At 45.1% G+C, this 20,123-nt stretch overlaps 1 long non-coding RNA gene across 1 annotated transcript; it reads left to right on the top strand.

Moving 5' to 3' along the window:
* Positions 1-5,056: 5,056 nt before the first annotated feature.
* LOC122702078 lies at positions 5,057-17,666 on the top strand. Its single transcript, XR_006343173.1, has 3 exons — positions 5,057-5,074; positions 7,375-7,376; positions 17,544-17,666. It is a non-coding gene; the product is annotated as an uncharacterized LOC122702078 (long non-coding RNA).
* Positions 17,667-20,123: the final 2,457 nt, after the last annotated feature.

Below are 20,123 nucleotides of genomic sequence, written 5' to 3'. Positions count from 1 at the left end.
AAGTCACTAAGTGTCCAACTCCTTGACACCCCATGGACTGGAGCTCTCCAGGCTCCTCTGTCCTTGGGGATTCTCCAGGCAAGAATATTGGAGTGGGTTGCCATGCCCTCCTCTAGGAGATCTTCCCAATCCAGGGATCAAACTCGCGTCTCTTATGTCTCCTGCTTTGGCAGGCGGGTTCTTTACCACCTGGGAACACTTTGGTGGCTCAGAGTAATTCTGGGAGCCTTCTTCCCTGATAAGAAGATCATAAATGCATTGACTGTATGTAAATAGTATTGGGGCTTGATTGCTCTTGGAAAGAAGGTAGCTGGGAGCATATTTGTTTGTGGTACAGATACTTGCTTGGATGTGTCTGTGGTCAGTCACTCAGTCGTGTCCGACTCTTTGAGACCCCATAGACTATAGCCCTCCAGGCTCTGCTGTCCTTGGGGATTCTCCAGGTAAGAATACTGGAGTGGTTTGCCATGCTCTCCTCCAGGGGATCTTCCTGACCCAGGGGTCAAACCCAAGTCTCCTGCGTTGGCGGGCAGGTTTTTTACCACTGGTGCCACTTGGGAAGTCCTGGTTGGATGAATTCTGGTCAAAGAATCCAGTGAGTGAGGCCCAGGGAATTAACACAGATTGCACACGTCTTTCGTTCTCACACAGACACCCCCACACACACCTTGGAGTTAGCGCTCACACTGAGGCTGAGAACACTGAGCTTGTATTTGTCACTTTGATAAAGGAGGTATTTCTCATCTTCTGAGTCTGCTTTACTTGTCCACTATAATCACCATCATCTGGGTAAAAAGCAAATTACAGAACATCTCATTACATAATCCCATTTCTGAAAGTACAGAAGTATGTGTTTCTTTAAGCCTTAGAAAGATGTCTGAAAATGCGTTCTTTAAAATATTGAAATGGATTAATGAGACATTTAAGACTGCTGGGAATTTCAGTGAGTTTTTTGTCTTTTCATTCTTTCTTGTATTATTTGAAGTTTCTAAAATTCCCACAAATATTCTGTGTAATAAAAAAATAAACAAATGAAGCTGTTTTTACTTCCAAAGAACCCTTGAATCTAAATTCTAGCTTTAGTAGCTATGTGGCTTTGGGAAGGTTTCTTAACCTCTCTGATCCTCAATTGCATCATCTTTTGTATGGGGTTAATAATAGTACCTGCCTCACAGAGTGGTTGCATAGTTAAAATAGTTAATATATGTCAAACGCAACCGACACAAAGCAAATTCAGTGTTAGCTATGATGCTATTTTCCAAGAAATACATTAGAAGCTGCCAGAATTAGACTCAAGATTGAGTTAAATTATGATAACAAGAGATTATCTTTTAAATGGCCCATAATTTGAGGAGCTATGCATAGCCTCCTAGTAATTGTAAGAAGCCGGAGCAATGTAATTTTTCTCCCATTTTCTCAGAAAGAATCACCTAAGAAACTCCTATAGAATTCTTGGAAGATAAAACAAGCTGTGCAGATTCTGAAGCAAGATAAAGGAGGAAAAAAATCACAGAAAATACAGAAGGAAACAAGGTTAGGACAGCAATGTGGTTTGTTTTTCATTATAACTGCCACAAGAATTAATCAGCTTGACACCAAGTGGCAATGTTGTTCTTTCTCAAAAGACAGTAGCTTAGTGAAGCCTTAGACGAGGGAGCCGATAACACCAAATGAGTGTTCACACGTGCGAAAAACACACACAAAGACATACACATCACTCACTCTTCCTAAGCTCAAGTCTAACAAATTAGCCCAAATGGACTTCCAGAAATAATTGGACTGCCCTTGGGATGGCATGAATCTATCTAAAAAAAAAATTAAAAACTGGAAAATATTAGCACAAGAATCAGGCTTCTGGTTAGCAGGCAGATCTGCAAGATATAAAGTGAGAGGATGTACGAAATGCAACCCCTAGGCCGGAACAACTGGAAGACCTTCTCCAGTCTTCTGGCAACTTCCAGAAAGCTAGCTGAAATCCAAAATTCCTGAGTATAAAGCTTGGCTCCACCCCTTCTAGCTTTGTGACTTTGGGCAGACTCATTGAGCCTTGGGCTTCCCTGGGGCTCAGTGGTAAAGAATCCACCTGCCAATGCAGGAGACACAGGTTCAATCCCTGGGTTGAGAAGATCCCCTGCAGAAGGAAATGGCAACCCACTCCAGTGTTCTTGCCTGGAGAATCCCATGGACAGAGGAGCCTGGTGGGCTACAGTCTATGGGTTCACAAAGAGTCGGATACGACTAAGCGACTAAACAACAACAACAACATTGAGCCTAAGAGCCCTAACTTATCAAACAGGCTTCTCTATGAGTAATGTGAGTGTGATCATGGACCACACATAGCTTCTTAGAGCAAGGCCTCACATTCAGGAGCTGAGTAATTCCACATTCGTTTACATTTATTTATCTGTGATGGTGTTGGCAAAATCTTGGCTTTCTGTATGCCAATGCCAAACAGCAATACGGAGACAGAGTAACAGAGAAAAGAGTGGTTTCTGTACTTTGCCAGGCAAAGGGGGAACACAGTAGGCTAGCTCCTTGAGAACTCTGCCTCCCCTGCCCACTCCGGTGAGTTCAGTTCAGACGCTCAGACCCATGGACTGCAGCACACCAGGCCTCCCTGTTTATCACCAACTCCCTGAGTTTACTCAAACTCATGTCTATTGAGTCGATGATGCCATTCAACCATCTCATCCTCTGTTGTCCCCTTCTCCTCCCGCCTTCAATCTTCCCCAGCATCAGGGTCTTTTTCAGTGATTCAGGTGGCCAAAGGATTGGAGCTTCAGCTTCAGGATCAGTCCTTCCAATGAACATTCAGGACTGATTTCCTTTAGGATTAACTGGTTGGATCTCCTTGTAGTCCAAGGAACTCTCAAGAGTCTTCTCCAATACCACAGTTCAAAAGCATCAATTCTTCAGCACTCAGCTTTCTTTATGGTCTGACTCTCATATCCATACACCCTGGTGAGTAGGGAAAGGTTATATAGTCAAGCAGGAGTATGTGATAAGGATCAAGGAAGCAAGTCTTGTATTCTTTTCTCTGCAGTTTCATAAGGGTGGGGTTGCTGACAAGATTAGGGAGTGTCTTGCAGGGTCTGAGGTGGTAGGTCTCCTAATTTTGATGAGCTTCTGCCTCAGATAGTTTCCTGCCTGCTTCTCCTTTGATTAGCAACTGTTCTGCCCTTTGGAAATCAGAGAAGGCCATGGAGGCTGCAGTCTTGCCTACAAGGAATGGGGGACAACAAAGCCTCTGTGCCCGAGTCCCACATGGCCGTGCTCAGCATCAATGGCTTGTTCTATACCATCCATGTGTTTCTCTTCATGTATGCTCCACGAAGCTGAGTTCTATAAATTTTGTCTTTGTCTTGAGGATGGTTTTGCCTCTCCATCCCAGTTCAGTCCTTAGGACAGCCTCAGATGATGGCTTTGCCTGGATAAGATCCCAGGAAGCTTACCCGAAGCTGTCAGTTTCCTCCAGATAATGCAATGAATATTTCAAACTGGCCTTATGGCCAAAACTCAACACCTTTCTAATGCCTGAAATGCTCAACTGAGCTGAGCATCATTCACCTAGGAGACCACGAATTCACATTCTTACTGCAAATCCATTTATTGACTATCTTTGCTGCAATGCAGTCAGAAGAAGAAAACCACAGACAATAGAGAAAGATGCATTCGATTCCTGTGGCTCATGCAACCAATGACCACAGACTTGGTGGCTTAAAACAGAAATGTATGACCCAGCAGTTCTGAGGCTGGAAGTCCAAAAATCACTATCACTAGGCTGAAATCAAGGCCTTGCACCCTCCAGAGGCTCTAGGGGCATTTCTTTAGGGCATTCCCTTCCTGCCTCTTCCAGCTTCTGGTGGTGCTGGTGTTCCCCGGCTTGCAGCTGCCTCACTCCCATCTTCAAGGTCAGTTCAGTCAGTTCAGTTGCTCAGTCGTGTCCAACTCTTTGCTACCCCATGGACTGCAGCAAGCATGTCAGGCTTCCCTGTCCATCACCAACTCCCAGAGCTTACTCAGACTCATGTGCATCGAGTTGGTGGTGCCATCCAACCATCTCATCACCCCTCTCCTCCCGCCTTCCATCCTTCCCAGCATCAGGGTCTTTCCCAACGAGTCAGTTCTTCGAGTCAGGTAGACAAAGTATTGGAGTTTCAGCTTCAGCATCAGTCCTTCCAATGAATATTCAGGACTGATTTCCTTTAAGATTGAGCATCTTCAAATCTCTCTCTCTGCCTCCTTGGTCACACTGCCTCCTCCTCTCCTGTGTGTCTGTGTTCTTTCCTCTTGTGGATCTTTTATAGGACCCACTGGATTAATTCAGGATAATTTCCTCATCATTACTGCATGTGCTAAATCACTTCAGTTATGTCCGACTCTTTGCCACCCAGTAAACTGTAGCATGCCAGGCTCCTCTGTCCATAGGGAATTTCCAGGCAAGAATACTGGAGTGGGTTGCCATGCCCTCCTCCAGGGGGTCTTCTTGACTCAGGGATCGAACCCACGTCTGTTGTATCACCTGCATTGGCAGGTGGATTCTTTACCTCTGAGTCCCTAAACACCACCCCCCCACCCTGTTATGAGACTCTTATATCACTCTTAAAGATCTTTTCCCCAAATAAGGTCACATAAACAGGTTCAAGGGATGAGGACCTGTTATCTTTAGGGGGCATTACTCAGTCCATTACAGTGGGTTCCATGAGGCACCAGATGAGCTGGGAAAAGTGAAAGTGTTAGTCGCTCAGTCCTGTCTGACTCTTTGTGACCCTATAAACTGTAGCCCACCAGGCTGCTCTGTCCACGGGATTTTCTAGGCAAGAATACTGGAGTGGGTTGCCATTCCCTTCTCCAGGGGATCTTCCTGATCCAGGGATTGAACCCAGGTCTCCTGCATTGCAGCCAGATTCTTTACCATCTGAGCCACCAGGGAAAGCCCAGATGAGATGGAAGTTAGCATCTATTATGTACTTTCTGTGGGACTTCCCAAGTGGCACAGTGATAAAGAACCCTCCCACCAATGCAGGTAGATATAAGAGATGCAGGTTCAACCCCTGGGTTGGGAACATCCCCTGTAGAAGGACATGGCAACCCACTCCAGTATTCTTGCCTAGAAAATCCCACGGACAGAGGAGCCTGGTGGGTTACAGTCCACTGGGTTGCAAAGAGTCAGACACGACTGAGTGACTTAGCACACACCTGCACCTACTGTATGCTGGATGCTTGCCTCAAAACAACCCTCTGTGCTAAATATAATTCCCATTGTATTGATGCTGTCTGCACTTAAAAAGCAATAAAACAGACTTAGAATAGTAGCAGCATTTGTTTTTTTTTCATTACATGTGAGATGGTAATTAATCAGCCTGACACGGAGCAGTTTTTCTTGTTTGTATCACCTGTCCCCTCACCCTGAAACTGGCTAATACTTTCTTGTCTTTCAAGCCGCAGTTCAATCCAGTCTCCAGAGGGGGTCTTCCCTGCGTCCCTTGATGACCAGTGACCCTTCTACGGGGCCCTGATACCTGGCTTGTCTGTGCTGTCTGATGGATGACTCACTTTCTATCTGGATACCTCCTCTGAGGAGGGAGTCCTGCAATTCATACAGACAACACAACAATCATTTTCAAAAGTGATAAAACTGGAGCTCAGAAAAGTTCATATTATTTGAGATCATACATCCAGAGTTTTTTCCTTAAAATAAATGAAGCCACCCTCCTTTGGGGGCTTCCCAGGTAGCGCTAGTGATAAAGAACTTGCCTGCCAACACAGGAGATGTAAGAGACAAGTTTGATCCCTGGGTAGGGAAGATCCCCTGGAGGAGGGCATGGCAACCCACTCCACTGTTCTGGTCTGGAGAATCCCATGGACAGAGGAGCCTGGCAGGCTGCAGTCCATAGGGTTGCACAGAGTCGGACAAGACTGAAACAACTTACCCACCAATCCTCCTTTTAGGAAATTGAAACAGTGCAGACAGAAATCTCTGACCTCCAGAGTGAAGAACATCACCTTCCAGACCTCTGATTATTTTACATGAATGTAAATGTATCCATAAAATATATAGTATCATCTGTGATTTTTTACATAAATGGCACCATGCTTAACATATTCTTAGGCAACTGAAATTTTTATTCATTAAATATATGTTTTGGGATTTATCTCTCCAGCTGCTGTAAATTCAAGCTTGCCAGGTGACTCAGCAGTAAAGAATCCGCCTGCAATGCAGGAGATGCAGGTTCGAGCCCTGGGTTGGGAAGATCCCCTGGAGAAGGGAATGGCAACCCACTCTAGTATTCTTGCCTGGAGAATCCCATGGACAGAGGAGCCTGACAGGCTACAGTCCATGGGGTCACAAGAGTTGGACATGACTGAGTAGGTGTGCATGCACATGCAGAAAGCCCCCCAACTTTGTTACTATGGCTTTAGCAGTGACCTCATGACCAAACCCCATCATTTCTGTTCACTTCCAACCCACATGCTACTGAAACCCCCTCTGCCCCATTGCTGCTGCCTGACCCCCATCTGAACAAGAGCAATACCATCCTCATTTCTCTTTCTCTTTCTGCTCAACCCGCCCTCCATCCCAGATCTGTCTGATTGATGCCCTTAAGCAATTTCAAAATTCCTGCCTCATCTTTTCACTCTTCCTTTGCTTAAAAGAGGCCATGGCTGCCCATAGCTCTTCAGACCGTGTCAGAACCCTTGACATATACTGTGAAGCCCTCTGGCATTTGGCCTCAACACCTCTCCAGTTTCAGCTTACATCCCCCCTCACTCTTGCCACGTGTGCCTTCTTTGGTTCCATGGGCCACAGGGCCTTTGCACAGTTCTCTTTGGCTGGAGTACCCATCCCTCTTCCCCTTGAACTAACTTACTCCTACACAACCATTTTCATATTATTTCACCTTCACACAGAAGCTTTTTGTTTTTTTAAGTGGATCCTTTTTTAAAGGTCTTTATTGAATTTGTTATAGTGGCATTTCTATTTTATGTTTTATTTGTTTGGTCATGAGTCTTGTGAAATCTTAGCTCTGTGACCAGGGATTGAATCCATACTCCCTACACTGGAACGTTAAGTCTTAACCACTGGACCACCATGGAAGTACTTCTACACAGAAGCTTTTGCAGAATCTCTTTATGAAATTCCTGATTTTCTTAGCTCCCAAATCTGTTCTTCATAGCCCCTTTCAACAGATTGGAATCCTATTTATCTGTGCCTTATTTTGATTAATGCCTGCCTTTCTCCCTAGACTCTACAGTCCATGAGGGCAGGGAAAATGCCTTTCCCCACTGTAAACAGAGTGCTTTGCACGTTTGTTATTGTTCAGTTGCTAAGTCATGTTTGACTCTGCAACCCCATGGACTGCAGGACCCCAGGCGTCCCTGTCCATCACCAACTCCTGAAGCTTGCTCAAACTATGTCCGTCGAGTCGGTGATGCCATCCAACCACCTCATCCTCTGTCATCCCCTTCTCCTCCTGCCCTTAATCTCTCCCAACATCAGGATCTTTTCCAGTGAGTCTGCTCTTCACATCAAGTGGCCAAAGTATTGGAGCTTCAGCTACAGCATCAGTCCTTCCAATGAATATTCAGGACTGATTTCCTTTAGGATTGACTGGTTTGATCTCCATGTGCCCAAGGGACTCTCGAGGGTCTTCTTCAGCACTACAGTTTGAAAGCATCAATTTTTCAGTGCTCAGCCTTCTTTCTGGTCCAATTCTCACATCCATGCATGACTACTGGAAAAAGTATAGCTTTGACTATATGACCTTTGTCTGACTGCAGGAAGGAATAAAAAGGAGGGTGAATACAGCTGGTGCCCACACATCCACTCCTATGTGGCAGTAACAAGGACTGGGGACAGACCGGATCTTCTCAGACCCTTGGTGGTTTTATTAAAAGAGGAGACTGAGAAAGGCAGAGAAGGGGATTATCCTTAGCGTGTCCTTCAAAAGAACTGTTAGACTGATAATAATTCAATGCATGTAACCTCTCTGAGCCAGTTTTCCTATCTGCAAAATAGGGACAATCACTGTGTCCATCTCATAAGGCTATTGTGATGAGTAAACGAGATGCTTGTATGTCAAAGTACTTAGCTCGCTGACTGACATATAGAAAGTTACTTCCGATCTGTTCTCGTAGGAGCGGCTCTGTGAATGACAGCTGATGTGAGGAAAGCTTTGATGAGTCAGGATCTGTGGATTCAGGGCTTTGAGAGTCCTGGTGTCCTTTGAGCTTCCCATCAGCCTATTAATTTGTCAACTTATTCCTGAAGCTGAATGGTCCCCAATAGCCCAACGCGTGAATCCACCACACCTGGCCCCACACTACTCAGAGTGGGGTCCTCAGACCCACTGCATCAGCATGCCCCGGGAACTTGTTAGAGACGCAGCATCTCAGGCCCTACCCAGACCTCCTAAATCAGAATCTGCATTTTATACAAGATCCCCAGGTGTTTGACATGTTCATCAGTGTGAGGACCACTGAGGCTGGGCCTATCAGGGACCCCTGCCGTGAGTCCCAGGTCATTTATGTAACCTGCCTAAGGTAACACAGCCCGTAAGAAAACAAGGTGAGGCCTGAAGCCAGAGTCTGGAAGCTGGCCCACTCTACCGTCTGTTGCTGGGAGAACACATAATAATCTCTGGAACTTTCTCATGCATTTCCTTACCTGGTCTTCACAGTAACCCTAAGAGGTAGGCAGGAAGCCTTATTTTACAGATGAGCAAGGAGTGCTCAGAAAACAAACGACCCCTTACCAAGTGGCAGGCTTTCGAGTGAATATGAAGTCCAAGATAGCATTTCCCTTCCTGTTTTATCGGGCCAAGAAGTAGCTTGAACCTCCAAAGGGAATTACTTAAGTGTTGGCATGTATGCTTTCTCTACCTAGCCTCATAATGTTCCCATGAGATGGGCTGGAAGAGGTAATTCAGCTTAGTGATGAGCAAATGTAGACACAGAAAGGTTACATGACTTGACCAAAATCATGCATTAAATGACAAAATTGGGGAAACTAATATAATAATGCGTGCATGCATGCTCATTCGCTCAGTTGTGTCCGACTCTTTGCGACCCCGTGGACCGTAGCCTATCAGGCTCCTCTGTCCATGGGATTCTCCAGGCAAGAATACTGGCGTTGGCAGTGATAATGATTATAATAATAATAACAGTGATTCCCTTTTACCTACAATATAAACCAGGCATTTTGCTAACCTTGTCTAACTTTCTCATCAACCGCAGGATTGGGTACCGTTTTTGTGACAACTGTATAATTGAGTTAACTGAGTCTCAGGGGCAAAGATTTAGGGAGAACCAAGCTCCGAGACCAGATCCCAAAAGAGTGACAGGCTGGGATGACGAATGTGGCAGCCCCCAAAGCCAGCTTGGTCTGTCACTTCCCAAATAGAAACATGCCTTTAATTATGTCGTTTTAACTCGGCACAGGGAGGGGGTCTGGTGACAGATGATCCGAGGCTGCACACAGCAAGCCTTTTCAGGCAGCGTGTCAATGCCCCGGAGCCCTTCATCGCATTTGTCACCTGCTTGGCATCTGTCACTCCATGATTGAGCTGGAGCAGCTGACATCATGCATTTAGACAAAAATCGCCTGCTTCCCATGTTTGGACTTTTAAGTTCATTGATGTCTGAAAGAAAAGCAAGAAAGCCTAATCTCTTGAGATCAGAGTTGGAAACCATTGAGCTGGGAAGAGAAAGAATTCACTTCTACTGGGCGCCTGCTCTTGGGCAGCCCTGCACAATAGCATGGCTGTCATCTCTTGGAGATAATAGTTCATTAACTTGCAGTGAGAGGAATGGACCCTAAGTAACCAGCACCCTGCCTGGCACGGTGCAGTGAACTCGAAAAATGGAAACCCATGGCAATAACATTGTTGTTGTGAGCAACAGTGTCAGTCTTTACAATAAGTTTTTATTTCCCAGCTGTAACCCAACCTTAGCACTGTGTCAGGCACATTATATGTACTCCATAAACACTGTGGAATGAATAAATGAATGAAACAGTACAGATGGGATGGTTATTTCCATTGGTAGATTGTGACTGTGGGCTTCCCTGCTGGCTCAGATGGTAAGGAATCTGCCTGCAATGCAGGAGACCCGGGTTTGATCCCTGGGTTGGGAAGATCCCTTGGAGAAGGGAATGGCTACCCACTCCAGTATTCTTGCCTGGAGAATTCCACGGAGAGGTGAGTCTGGTGGGCTACAGACCATGGGGTCGCAAAGAGTCAGACATGACTGAGTGACCAACACTTTCAGGGAGTGATTGTCTTTCTCTTTATGGCCACCCAGCAGCTGAAGCTCCTCCCTTCACTTAGAGCATGCTCCCACCATTTGAGGCAGTTCCCACCTCCCACTTAAGAAAATAAAAGTGCCAAATACCTACTTTCATGCATCTCAGTGGTTGCCCGGCTCTGCCAATCTGTTGAACCAACTCCAAAGTGGAATTGGAGATACAGCACCTAGAAACTAGGGACAAGAGAAATACATTTTGAAAACAGAAGTTGGCTGTGATGGCAGCTTCCTTCAAGTCCCCGGGCGTACCACAAACCCAATGACCAGGGCCAGTGCTGAGGACCATGAAGAGTCTGAGTCACGTTGGGAGTGATGGTGAACAGATTTGCTGGGAGACTGGGGCAATTGGTGCTGCCTACGTGGTTCTGAAAATGACTCTCTGGTCCTCTGTTGATGCTTTCTTATGACACTCAGGCTTAGCTTCTCTTACCTGCCACCAAAATCTCTGACCACACATTCCATCACTTATAGATGAAGGAAATGATGCTGAAAAGGCGAAGTGACTTGCCCAAGGACACACAACTTTTAGGCGGCAGAGCCTGTTTACAAGTTCAGGTCTAGAAATTCTAAAGCTCATGCCCTTTGAGTTTCATTGAACTTCAGAAAAGAAATACATTCCAATTAAACCTCTTGGCTGCTGAGACTGGGAGGTCTAAGTTGCAGGAGTTAAGTCTTTTCCCTGTGGTGCACACACAGACATGCTACGTAGCCACGGTTCAAGTCGGCACGTGAGGGTCATCATGCAAAGCTGTGTGGACACTCTGTCCAGAAGCCAGCCTGGCCATCTGCACTGGTTAAAAGAAGAAATCCATTTGTCCAGCATAATCAAAAGAATCCCTTAAAACTCAGGCAGAATGGACTCAATTTTTAATTGGGTTCGAGTCAGATAATTACTCAGCTGCTCATAAAATTCATTTTAATTTATTAAATGGAACTTCCAAAATAGCATTGCTCTGGAGTATGCCCAGTTGTGTGAGCAATTTGTCTAAAGGAAAGTGCTTTGGGCTGAAACCTGGATCCTTTCTTGCCCAGCAGCTTGGACAAGTGACCGCGCCTCTCTGAGCTATAGTCTCCTTGTGTTTCTATGAGTACAATAGTCATATCTGCCCTGTGGCAGTGTTGAGGATACAAATGAGAAGCTTATATAAACTCTGGCTTGGCACAGAGAAGGTGCTCAATAAATGATACAAGTGTATCAAAAGGATGCTGTTATGATAAATTCCCAGAAATCAAATTACTGAGTAACATGGCATGGAACAGTCTTAAGTAGTCTTGATTTGAATCCCAACTTTTCTTTCCTAAAAAATTATATCAATTTTCACAGCCACTGGCAATTTAGAAACACATCTGTTTTGTTAAGGATTTTAACCAGATCCTTGCCAATGGGCACAGGGTGTCGGAAACAGAAAATCGGGATGACGTGGCAAGTAAACTTGGGTGATTCATACACTAATAAAGGATTTACACAGGTCACATTCAACCAAAGTGCAGGGCGCAGGCAGTTGTCACAACCCTCTGCCTTCAATGGTGGGTGCAGAGTGCTATCGAGCTTCTGCGGTTGGATCCATAACTCATAAATGTTGCTTGCAGGCTTGATCCAACATCTGCTCGGGGCAAAAATGACTGAAGCCAAAGTCTGTGCACAGAGGGGAAGTGAAGCCCGCTATTCAAAAGACAGGGAGTCATTAGGGAGAAACATAGCAGTGATGGTGTTGCCTTTGCTGGAATTCCAAGAGCAAAAGGCTTTAGAGGAGCAAGAGAATTAGAACATGCGAAGAATCCTGGCACCACTGAAATCCTTTTTCCTCTAAAATGAAGAGGACCCTCACTTATCTGTCCATTAAAAGATGGAAACATGGACTGATTGACAACAGGAAATCCCTGGCCGTTTGTTGATGGATAAAATTCATCACGATTTATCATGGGATCTGGGTCACGTACGAAAGAATTTTGGAAAACCTTGGAGCCAGACAAACCTGTGTTCAAAGTCCAGCTTCATCATGACAACTTGTGTGTCCTGGCTGCCCAGCCTTGGGTTTCTTGTTCGAATTCCTCCCTCAGCCCACTCTGATTGCTCTCATTGTGTCTGTGGGCGTTTGATCACACAAAGGGTGCTCTGAGAGCAATCCCAGCATCAGCCTCCTTCCTGTCCTCTGCCTAATCTGAGAAAAAAAAAGGATTACAGGTACCCAGGCCCTCAGTTAGTCAGCACAAATGAGAACAGGGCCCCAATTCCGCTGCACGCGGTGACTGCACCTGTGTGGTCAGAGGACCTATTGAGCATGCCGGTCAGCCCACTCTTTGGAGATCCGAAGGGCACACATCTGCATGCACTTGATCCAGGTGAATACAGATGTGTGCATGGGGCACCCAGGCCACCTGTTCATCCCATCCAAAGCACAAGTTCCGACCTAATGTAATTCGTTTGGCAGCCTCACAGCACAGGCTGCCAAGACTCCCCAAACATTAAGTGTATTAATGTCCCCCCTTGGAGGAGATGTTCGCTTTTAATCAATGTTAAATTCTTCAGCAGCCAGTGCTGGCCAGGAAATCTGTCCCTGCTGTCCAGAGGGGAAGAGATCCAAGTGTTCAGCTGAGCGGCACTTCATGAATAATTTTAATCTCTTCTAAAAGGGGGAGAAAACAGTCGAATTTGGTTGCTTTTGTTGCTCAGTGACTACTTACCAAGGTTCTCTGAACCAATTGTTCTGACCTGGTTGCGGGGGCGGGGGAGGGGCGCACCCCAGCCCTACAAGGATGGTACTCAATAATTTATGGCCGTGCATAAGAAAGGAATGCATTTGAGTCAGTCCTAATGAGGTGGATGAGCCTAGAGCCTGTTATACAGAATGAAGTAAGTCAGAAAGAGAAAAACAAATAATGTATATTAATGCATACATATGGAATCTATAAGTGTTGCTAGTGGTAAAGAACAGACCTGCCAATACAGGAGACATAAAGGACAGGGGTTCGATCCCTGGGAAGATCCCCTGGAGGACGAAATGGCCACCCACACCAGTATACTAGCCTGGAGAATCTCATGGACAGAGGAGCCTGGTGGGGTACAACTACGGGGTTGCAAAGGGTTAGACATGACTAAAGCGACTTAGCAGAAAGATGGTACTGATGAACCGATTTGCCAGGCAGCAGCGGAAACACAGACATAGAGAACAGACCTGTGGACAAAGTTGGGGAAGAAGGGGGCGGGATGAATTGAGAGAGTAGCATGGAAACATACATTGCCTTGTGTGAAATAGATAGCCAGTGGAAAATTGATGCATGATGCAGGGAGCTCAAACCGGGGCTCTATGACAGTCTAGAGGGGTAGGATGGGGCGGGAGGTGGGAGGGAGGTCCAAGAGGGAGGGGCCGGATGTATACCTATGGCTGATTCATGTTAATGTATGGCAGAAACCAACACAGTATTGTAAAGCAATTATCCTCCAATTAAAAATAAATTCAAAAAAAGAAAAATCAGTATGGCTGTGGACCATACACCCTCATGCTTGGCTTTGGAAATAAGGCTAGGAGCAGGAGGAGATGGAGAAGGGATGATGTGATTGCAAACTTCTAATTAATGTATGTTTTATTGATGCTTATGAAGCCTGAAATATTAATAGAAGCAAGTGGATGCATAATTGATATGCCCCATAGAAAATGAGAATTACTGGACATGGACAGGAAACCCCAGACATCCTTCTGTCAAGATGTAGAAGGCTTCTGCAGCTTGTTTCATCGATGGAGTGCTTTGTGTTGCTGGGAGTCTTGAAATCTCTGGTATTCTGGCAGCTGGTAACAGAAGGATGCTCTTTTCAATATTTCATCTCCAGGATGAATGTACCATTTTGCTATTTCTTTAGGGGAGGAGACAGAGACCAAGAGAGATCTTGTATCAGTGGCATCCCAAATGTGCGAGAGGCATTTTTCCAGTCCTCTCACTTATCGTCATGATAATACCAACCCTATTATAAATCCCATTTTATGAATGAAAAACTAAGATGCCACAAGATAAAGTGAGCTGCCTAGGGTCACACAATGAGTGAGTAGTGAAGCTGGAGTTCAAAGCCTAATCCTTTTACACCACTGTGGTAATCGCTGAGGGCAAGATTCACTAGTGATGCTAAAAATAGAGTGTGACTGTGTGTGGGTGGGAATCATGGCTGATCACTTCTGAGAAATAAGTTGTAAACAAGCCTCCTAATTGCCCTGTGACTCAGTTTCCTTACCTGTAAAACTGGGATAACAATAGGATCTATCTTATAGGATTATTATGGGATTATTCAACACATGTAAAACCTTAGCCCCAAGCATGCAATCAACTTTAGGTATTAACAGTTATGATGATGACAGACAGTGAGAAATGGGTCAGAGAGATAGCGTGACGCCAGATGTTGTGAGACATTAGGTTCTTTGCCTGAGTGAATTGGGGCAACATTGCAAGTTTTTAACCAAAAGATAGATAACCAGAAACATGTGATTTGACTTATGTTTTAAATGGTTCCCTCAGGTTGCTGTGTAGGGAACAGACCAAGAAGATGTGGGGAGATGATTTGAGAGGCTTGGCAGGAATCCAGGTGAGGGGCAATGGTGAGTGAGGTCACGGTGGGAGTAGAGGAAACAGATTTCAGATATGTTTTGAATGTTAAGCCAACAGGATTATCTGATAGACTGAATGTGTGTGGGGTGTTTTGTGGTTGTTCAGTCACTAAGTCGTGTCTGACTCTTTGCAATGCCCCTATGGACTGCAGCACACCAGGCTTCCCTGTCCTTCACTATCTCCTGGAGTTTGCTCAAACTCATGTCCATTAAGTCAGTGACGCCTTCCAACCATCTCATCCTCTGTGGTCCCCTTCTCCTCCTGCCTTCAATCTTTCCCAGCATCATGGTGTTTAAGAAACTGCAATCAAAGCCAAGTCCAGACAGCCTGGAAGACGGGGTTGCCATCAAAGGTGGGGAAGGGTACAGTGGAGCAGGTGAGCAGAGGTCTAGTTTTGGGCTCCTTAGATTTGAGGAGCCAGGTCAGAGGCCAGGTAGACATTTCTATTCATGAGTCCTGAAGAGGCATGTTCTCCAAATCTCCTCTCTTTGTTCCAAGCTGCAATTTGTTCTCTCCTGGTTACCATTCAGGTATGAAAGGGGAGAAAATGAAAAATGCACCAGAAAATCCACTTAGGTTCTGCCCTGCATTCCAGATGGACTCTTGGTAAAGAGTATTACATTATGTCACATGACTCCCTGAAAAATGTACTCAGTAGAAAGGCAAAGGATGATGGCAATGATGGTGATGATAACTGGAGAGAGAGAAAGAGAATCTCACCAACCAGCTCAGAGAGAAACAAATGTCAAGGAAAGCAAAAAGGAAGGAGACAAACATTTTTAAACATTCAGTGGCAAAGTGATTCTCCGTCTTTAGAGAAAAATCAGCCTCATGAGGCACTGGAATAGCAGCCAAATGAATGTGTCGGGCTTGTCTGTTTCTCAAAACCCAGGTGAATGATGATGAAGACATGAACTCTATCAGAAATCCCAGAAGCTTCGTTAGAGTTGTGTTTCCTCCGGTGCCCTGGGGACAGCAGGATGTCCAAGGTCCTCCCTGAGGCCCCGAAGTGCACAAGGGCCCTTAAGGCGAGAACACAGTGATGGAAGAGAAGATGGGGGACCTCATCTTTGTGGAGTAGGTGCCATGGGCTCAGCCGTCAGCCTGGTGCGTGCGTTGCTTGGCCATACTGATTCGTCACAGAAACCCTGTGATGTAGCTGCAACCTCTTCTTGCTAATGAAGAAAGTAAGACTGAGAGGGTCTGAGTGACTTCCCCAAGGTCAGATGGCTCTGAGAGGGGAAGGCGGGAACCCGATTCTTTTCTGACTTCAACTTGAGTATTTTTCCATAGTGCCCAACAGGCTCCCTTGAAGGGGACTTGGAGACTGTATTGAAATGCCCTGATAATCAGGGATCTGAAAAGAGTGGTGAAGTATACATGGGTCTCCCTGAGAGCCATGAGGGACCCTGAGCACAGGTACCACCTTCAAGGATCAACAGCCCTCCCTGGGCAGTGTTTTTACAAGATTTCAGCTTCCAAATCTCCACTTGAGCACCTTCCATCCTTAACAGTGACCTTTGTCTTTGAAGACAAGGATGATGTCTATTGGTTTGTTTTTTTTTTCACCATTGTACTCCCAGGGATTGGAAAAGCCATGCATATGATAGAGGATAAATAAGATAAACAGTACTTAAATGTGTAAGTGAAGCAAGATATCGAATCACCAAATATTTCATTGTGTTCATTACAGTTGTAACACTATGAAAACTTAATTTTTAATGCAGGATCCATGTTTCCACGGTTATCAGGCACCTGCTATGTCTGGGCCCTGTGCTGGGTGCTAGGGAGTCAGTAATTAACAGAACAAATTTGGTCTCTGTCCCCGTGAAACCCACTTAAAAGAAGGAAATGCTATCATTCACAACAACGTGGATGAGCCTGGAGTTCATTATGCAAAGTGAAATAAGCCAGACACAGGACAAATACTGCGTGATTCTTCCTACAGGAGGAATCTAAGAATCAAACTCGCAGGAACAGACCATGACAGTTTCAATTTCTCTTTGCCAATTTGAATCCCTTTTATTGCTTCTTCTTCTCTGATTGTCATGGCCAGGACTTCCAAAACTATGTTGAATAATAGTGGCAAGAGTGGGCACCCTTGTCCTGTTCCTAATTTTGGAAGAAATGCTTTCAGCTTTTCACCATTGAGAATGATGTTTGCTGTGGGTTCGTCATATGGCCTTTATTATGCTAAGGAGGTTTTCCTCTATGACCACTTTCTGGAGAGTTGTTATCATACATGGGTGTTGAATTTTGCTGAAAGTTTTTCCCGGGTCTATTGAGATGATCTTATGGTTTCTATTCTTCAATTTGTTAATATGGTGTATCACCGTGATTGACTTGCATATATGGAAGAATTCTTACATCCCCGGGATAAATCCAACTTGATTTATTTAAAGGGCAAAGTCCTTCAACTTCTCTGATATTTTGGCTCCTTGGCCACAGGGCGGATGATTACGGACAGCAGGAGGGCCTCGTGTCCACAAGGTGAGCAGCCAGTGTTAATTTCCTTCTCCCCACTTGTTCCACTTGTTCCACTTGTTCTCGGGCTTCCCTGGTGGCTCAGATGGTAAACAGTCCACCTGCAAAGCGGGAGACCTGGGTTCAGTCCCTGGGGTGGGAAGATCCCCCCCCTCCAGAGGAGGGCATGGCAACCCACTCCAGTATTCTCGCCTGAAGAATCCCCATGGACAGAGGAGCCTGGCAGGCTGCAGTCCATGGGGTCGCAAGGAGTTGGACCTGACCCAGCGACTAAGCATAGACACAGATCACTTGTTCTTATCAAAACAGACAGACTGGGGGTGGGGACCACTTCCACTGTAGCATCTACAGAGAGTCCTCCTTTGTGACCCCGCCCATCCTCTCTTGCTACCACGGTCCTGCCGACCCAGGCACTTCCCTTCCATCGGGAGAGCCAAGCTTCAGAGAGGAAAGGCATGAGGTGGCCCCTCTCCAGCCAACCTCGCCCAGACTTCATACAGATGGAGATCAGAATCCATCTCCCAGCTGTGGCAGGGATGCTTGGCAGGGGCAGCCTGACGTTTGCTTTCCTTGAGCAGACAGGGGCTTGACTATCACAGCTTTGGCTGAAGTGCATCCTCGATGCAGGTACTCGGAGGCGTGGGCCAGGTCTCCCACTCAGGCTCCCTGTGAGGCTGTTCTTGCAGGGCTCAGCTCCTCTATGGTCTCCAGCAGCGAGTCATTTTCTCTCAGACCCTGGACTGACATTTCCAGTGGGCCCAAGATGAGGGTCCCAGGAGAAACACGTGCCCTGGCTTAGGCGTCAGTCCCAGTCTAGAGGCATGGCCTTGGGCAAGATACATCCCAGCTCCATGCCGCCATATTGGAAAATGGAGTTCTACATGCAGAGCTGGCTTCCTGGGGGTGGTTGCAAGGGTTGAAGATGTTTGTAAAAACATGGCTTGACCTGATGCTCTGTGACGACCTAGAGGGCTGGGATGAGGTGGGGGAGGTGGAAGGGAGGCTTATGAGGGATGGGATATATGTATACTTATGGCTGATTCACGTTGTTGTAGGGCAGAAACCAACACAACATTGCTAAGCAATTATCTTCCAATTAAAAATAGAGAACATGGCTTGACCCTTGGCAAATGTTTGACCTAATCTTTGAACATCTACCACTGGTTTGGGATACAACTTTCCAAATAATACTTCTCTTCATTTATACAAATACACACACACACACATTTGAGCTTCCCAGGTGGCTCAATGGTAGAGAACCCGTCTGCCAATGCAGAAGACACAGGTTTGATCCCTGGGTTGGGAAGATCCTCTGGAGAAGGAAATGACAACCCACTCCAGTATTCTTGCCTGGGAAAATCCCATGGAGAGAGAGGCCTGGTGGGCTATAGTCACAGGGTCACAAAGAGTCAGACACAACTGAGCAACTAGGAACATAATATACCAATATATACATATGTGTTTTTCCTCTTTTTATATAAAAACTGTATTTATATATAATACTAGTATATGTGCAAAACTTATCATACTCTAAATTTACTTTTGTTTACTTAAAAATATCAGGCTTCTATTTCATGCAAGAAGATCTCATCATGTCTGTATGCTTGTACATGAATATCTCCTTCATTCTCACGCTGCTGTCCAGTATTCCATAAAAAGGAACCCCATAAAGTGTTTTTTTCCCTTATTTATGTATTTATTTATTTGGCACGTGGGACCTTTAGTTGCAACATGTGAGCTCTGAGTTGCAGCATGTGGATCTACTTCCCCGACCAGGGATGAAACACAAGGCCCCCTGCGTTGTGAGCTCGGAGTCTTAGCCTCTGGACTACCAGGGAATTCTACCCCCTCCATAAGGTGCAGATGGACATTTAGGTTGTTCCGGAGTTTTTACTTCATGAATTGTGTTGCTATTAGCATCTTCGCACCTGCTTTCTTATATATATATGTATGCAAATTTCTCCAGGACAGGTCTTAAATGATGAAGTAGGTGTGAAGGATTGAGACTGGCTTTCCCACATTTGAAAGTAGATCGTATTTGTTCTTAGTATCAATATATAAAAATCTGAACCAGATACTGTGATATTTGTGATTAAAGTATCTTTTCTTGTTTTTTACGTCTCGATGTATTATTTATTAATCACTTGCATAATTTGTCTATTGTATATACTGTAGAGCTCCTATAACCTAACAGTGTGTGACAATTTCCTAGTTACATTTTAAACTCCATGTATTGAAATGTATTAATAGATTCACAGGAAGTAGAAAAATACAGGATGTCTCATGTACCTTTCAACCAGTTTCTCCCAATAATAGCACTTTGTATAGTTCTATTATGATATCACAACCAAGAAATTGACATTAATACAATCCACAGAGCTTATTCAGAATTTACCAGTGTTTTATGCCCTCATTTGTGTCTGCACTGTGTACGTGTGTTTCTATGCAATTTTAACTCATGTATAGATCTGTTTGCCACCATATACCACATACACTGTTCCAGCACCAGGCTCCTTGGTGCCACCTTTTTAGAGCCGCATCCACCTCTTTCTCAACATGTCCCCAAACACATGTGACCCCTAATTCAATCTCCATCTCTATAATTTTGTCGTTTCAATAATGTAACATAAATGCAATCATACAGTATGTAACCCTTTAAAAAACTGAAGTATAAATGATTTTCAATGTTTTACGTGAACAGTAAAGTGATTCAACTATTCATACACGTATTATGTATA

Source organism: Cervus elaphus, chromosome 10 (assembly GCF_910594005.1).
Source record: "Cervus elaphus chromosome 10, mCerEla1.1, whole genome shotgun sequence".
NCBI lineage: Eukaryota > Metazoa > Chordata > Mammalia > Artiodactyla > Cervidae > Cervus > Cervus elaphus.
Note: the sequence above shows the minus strand (reverse complement) of the source record. Positions and strands in the feature narration are given on the sequence as shown.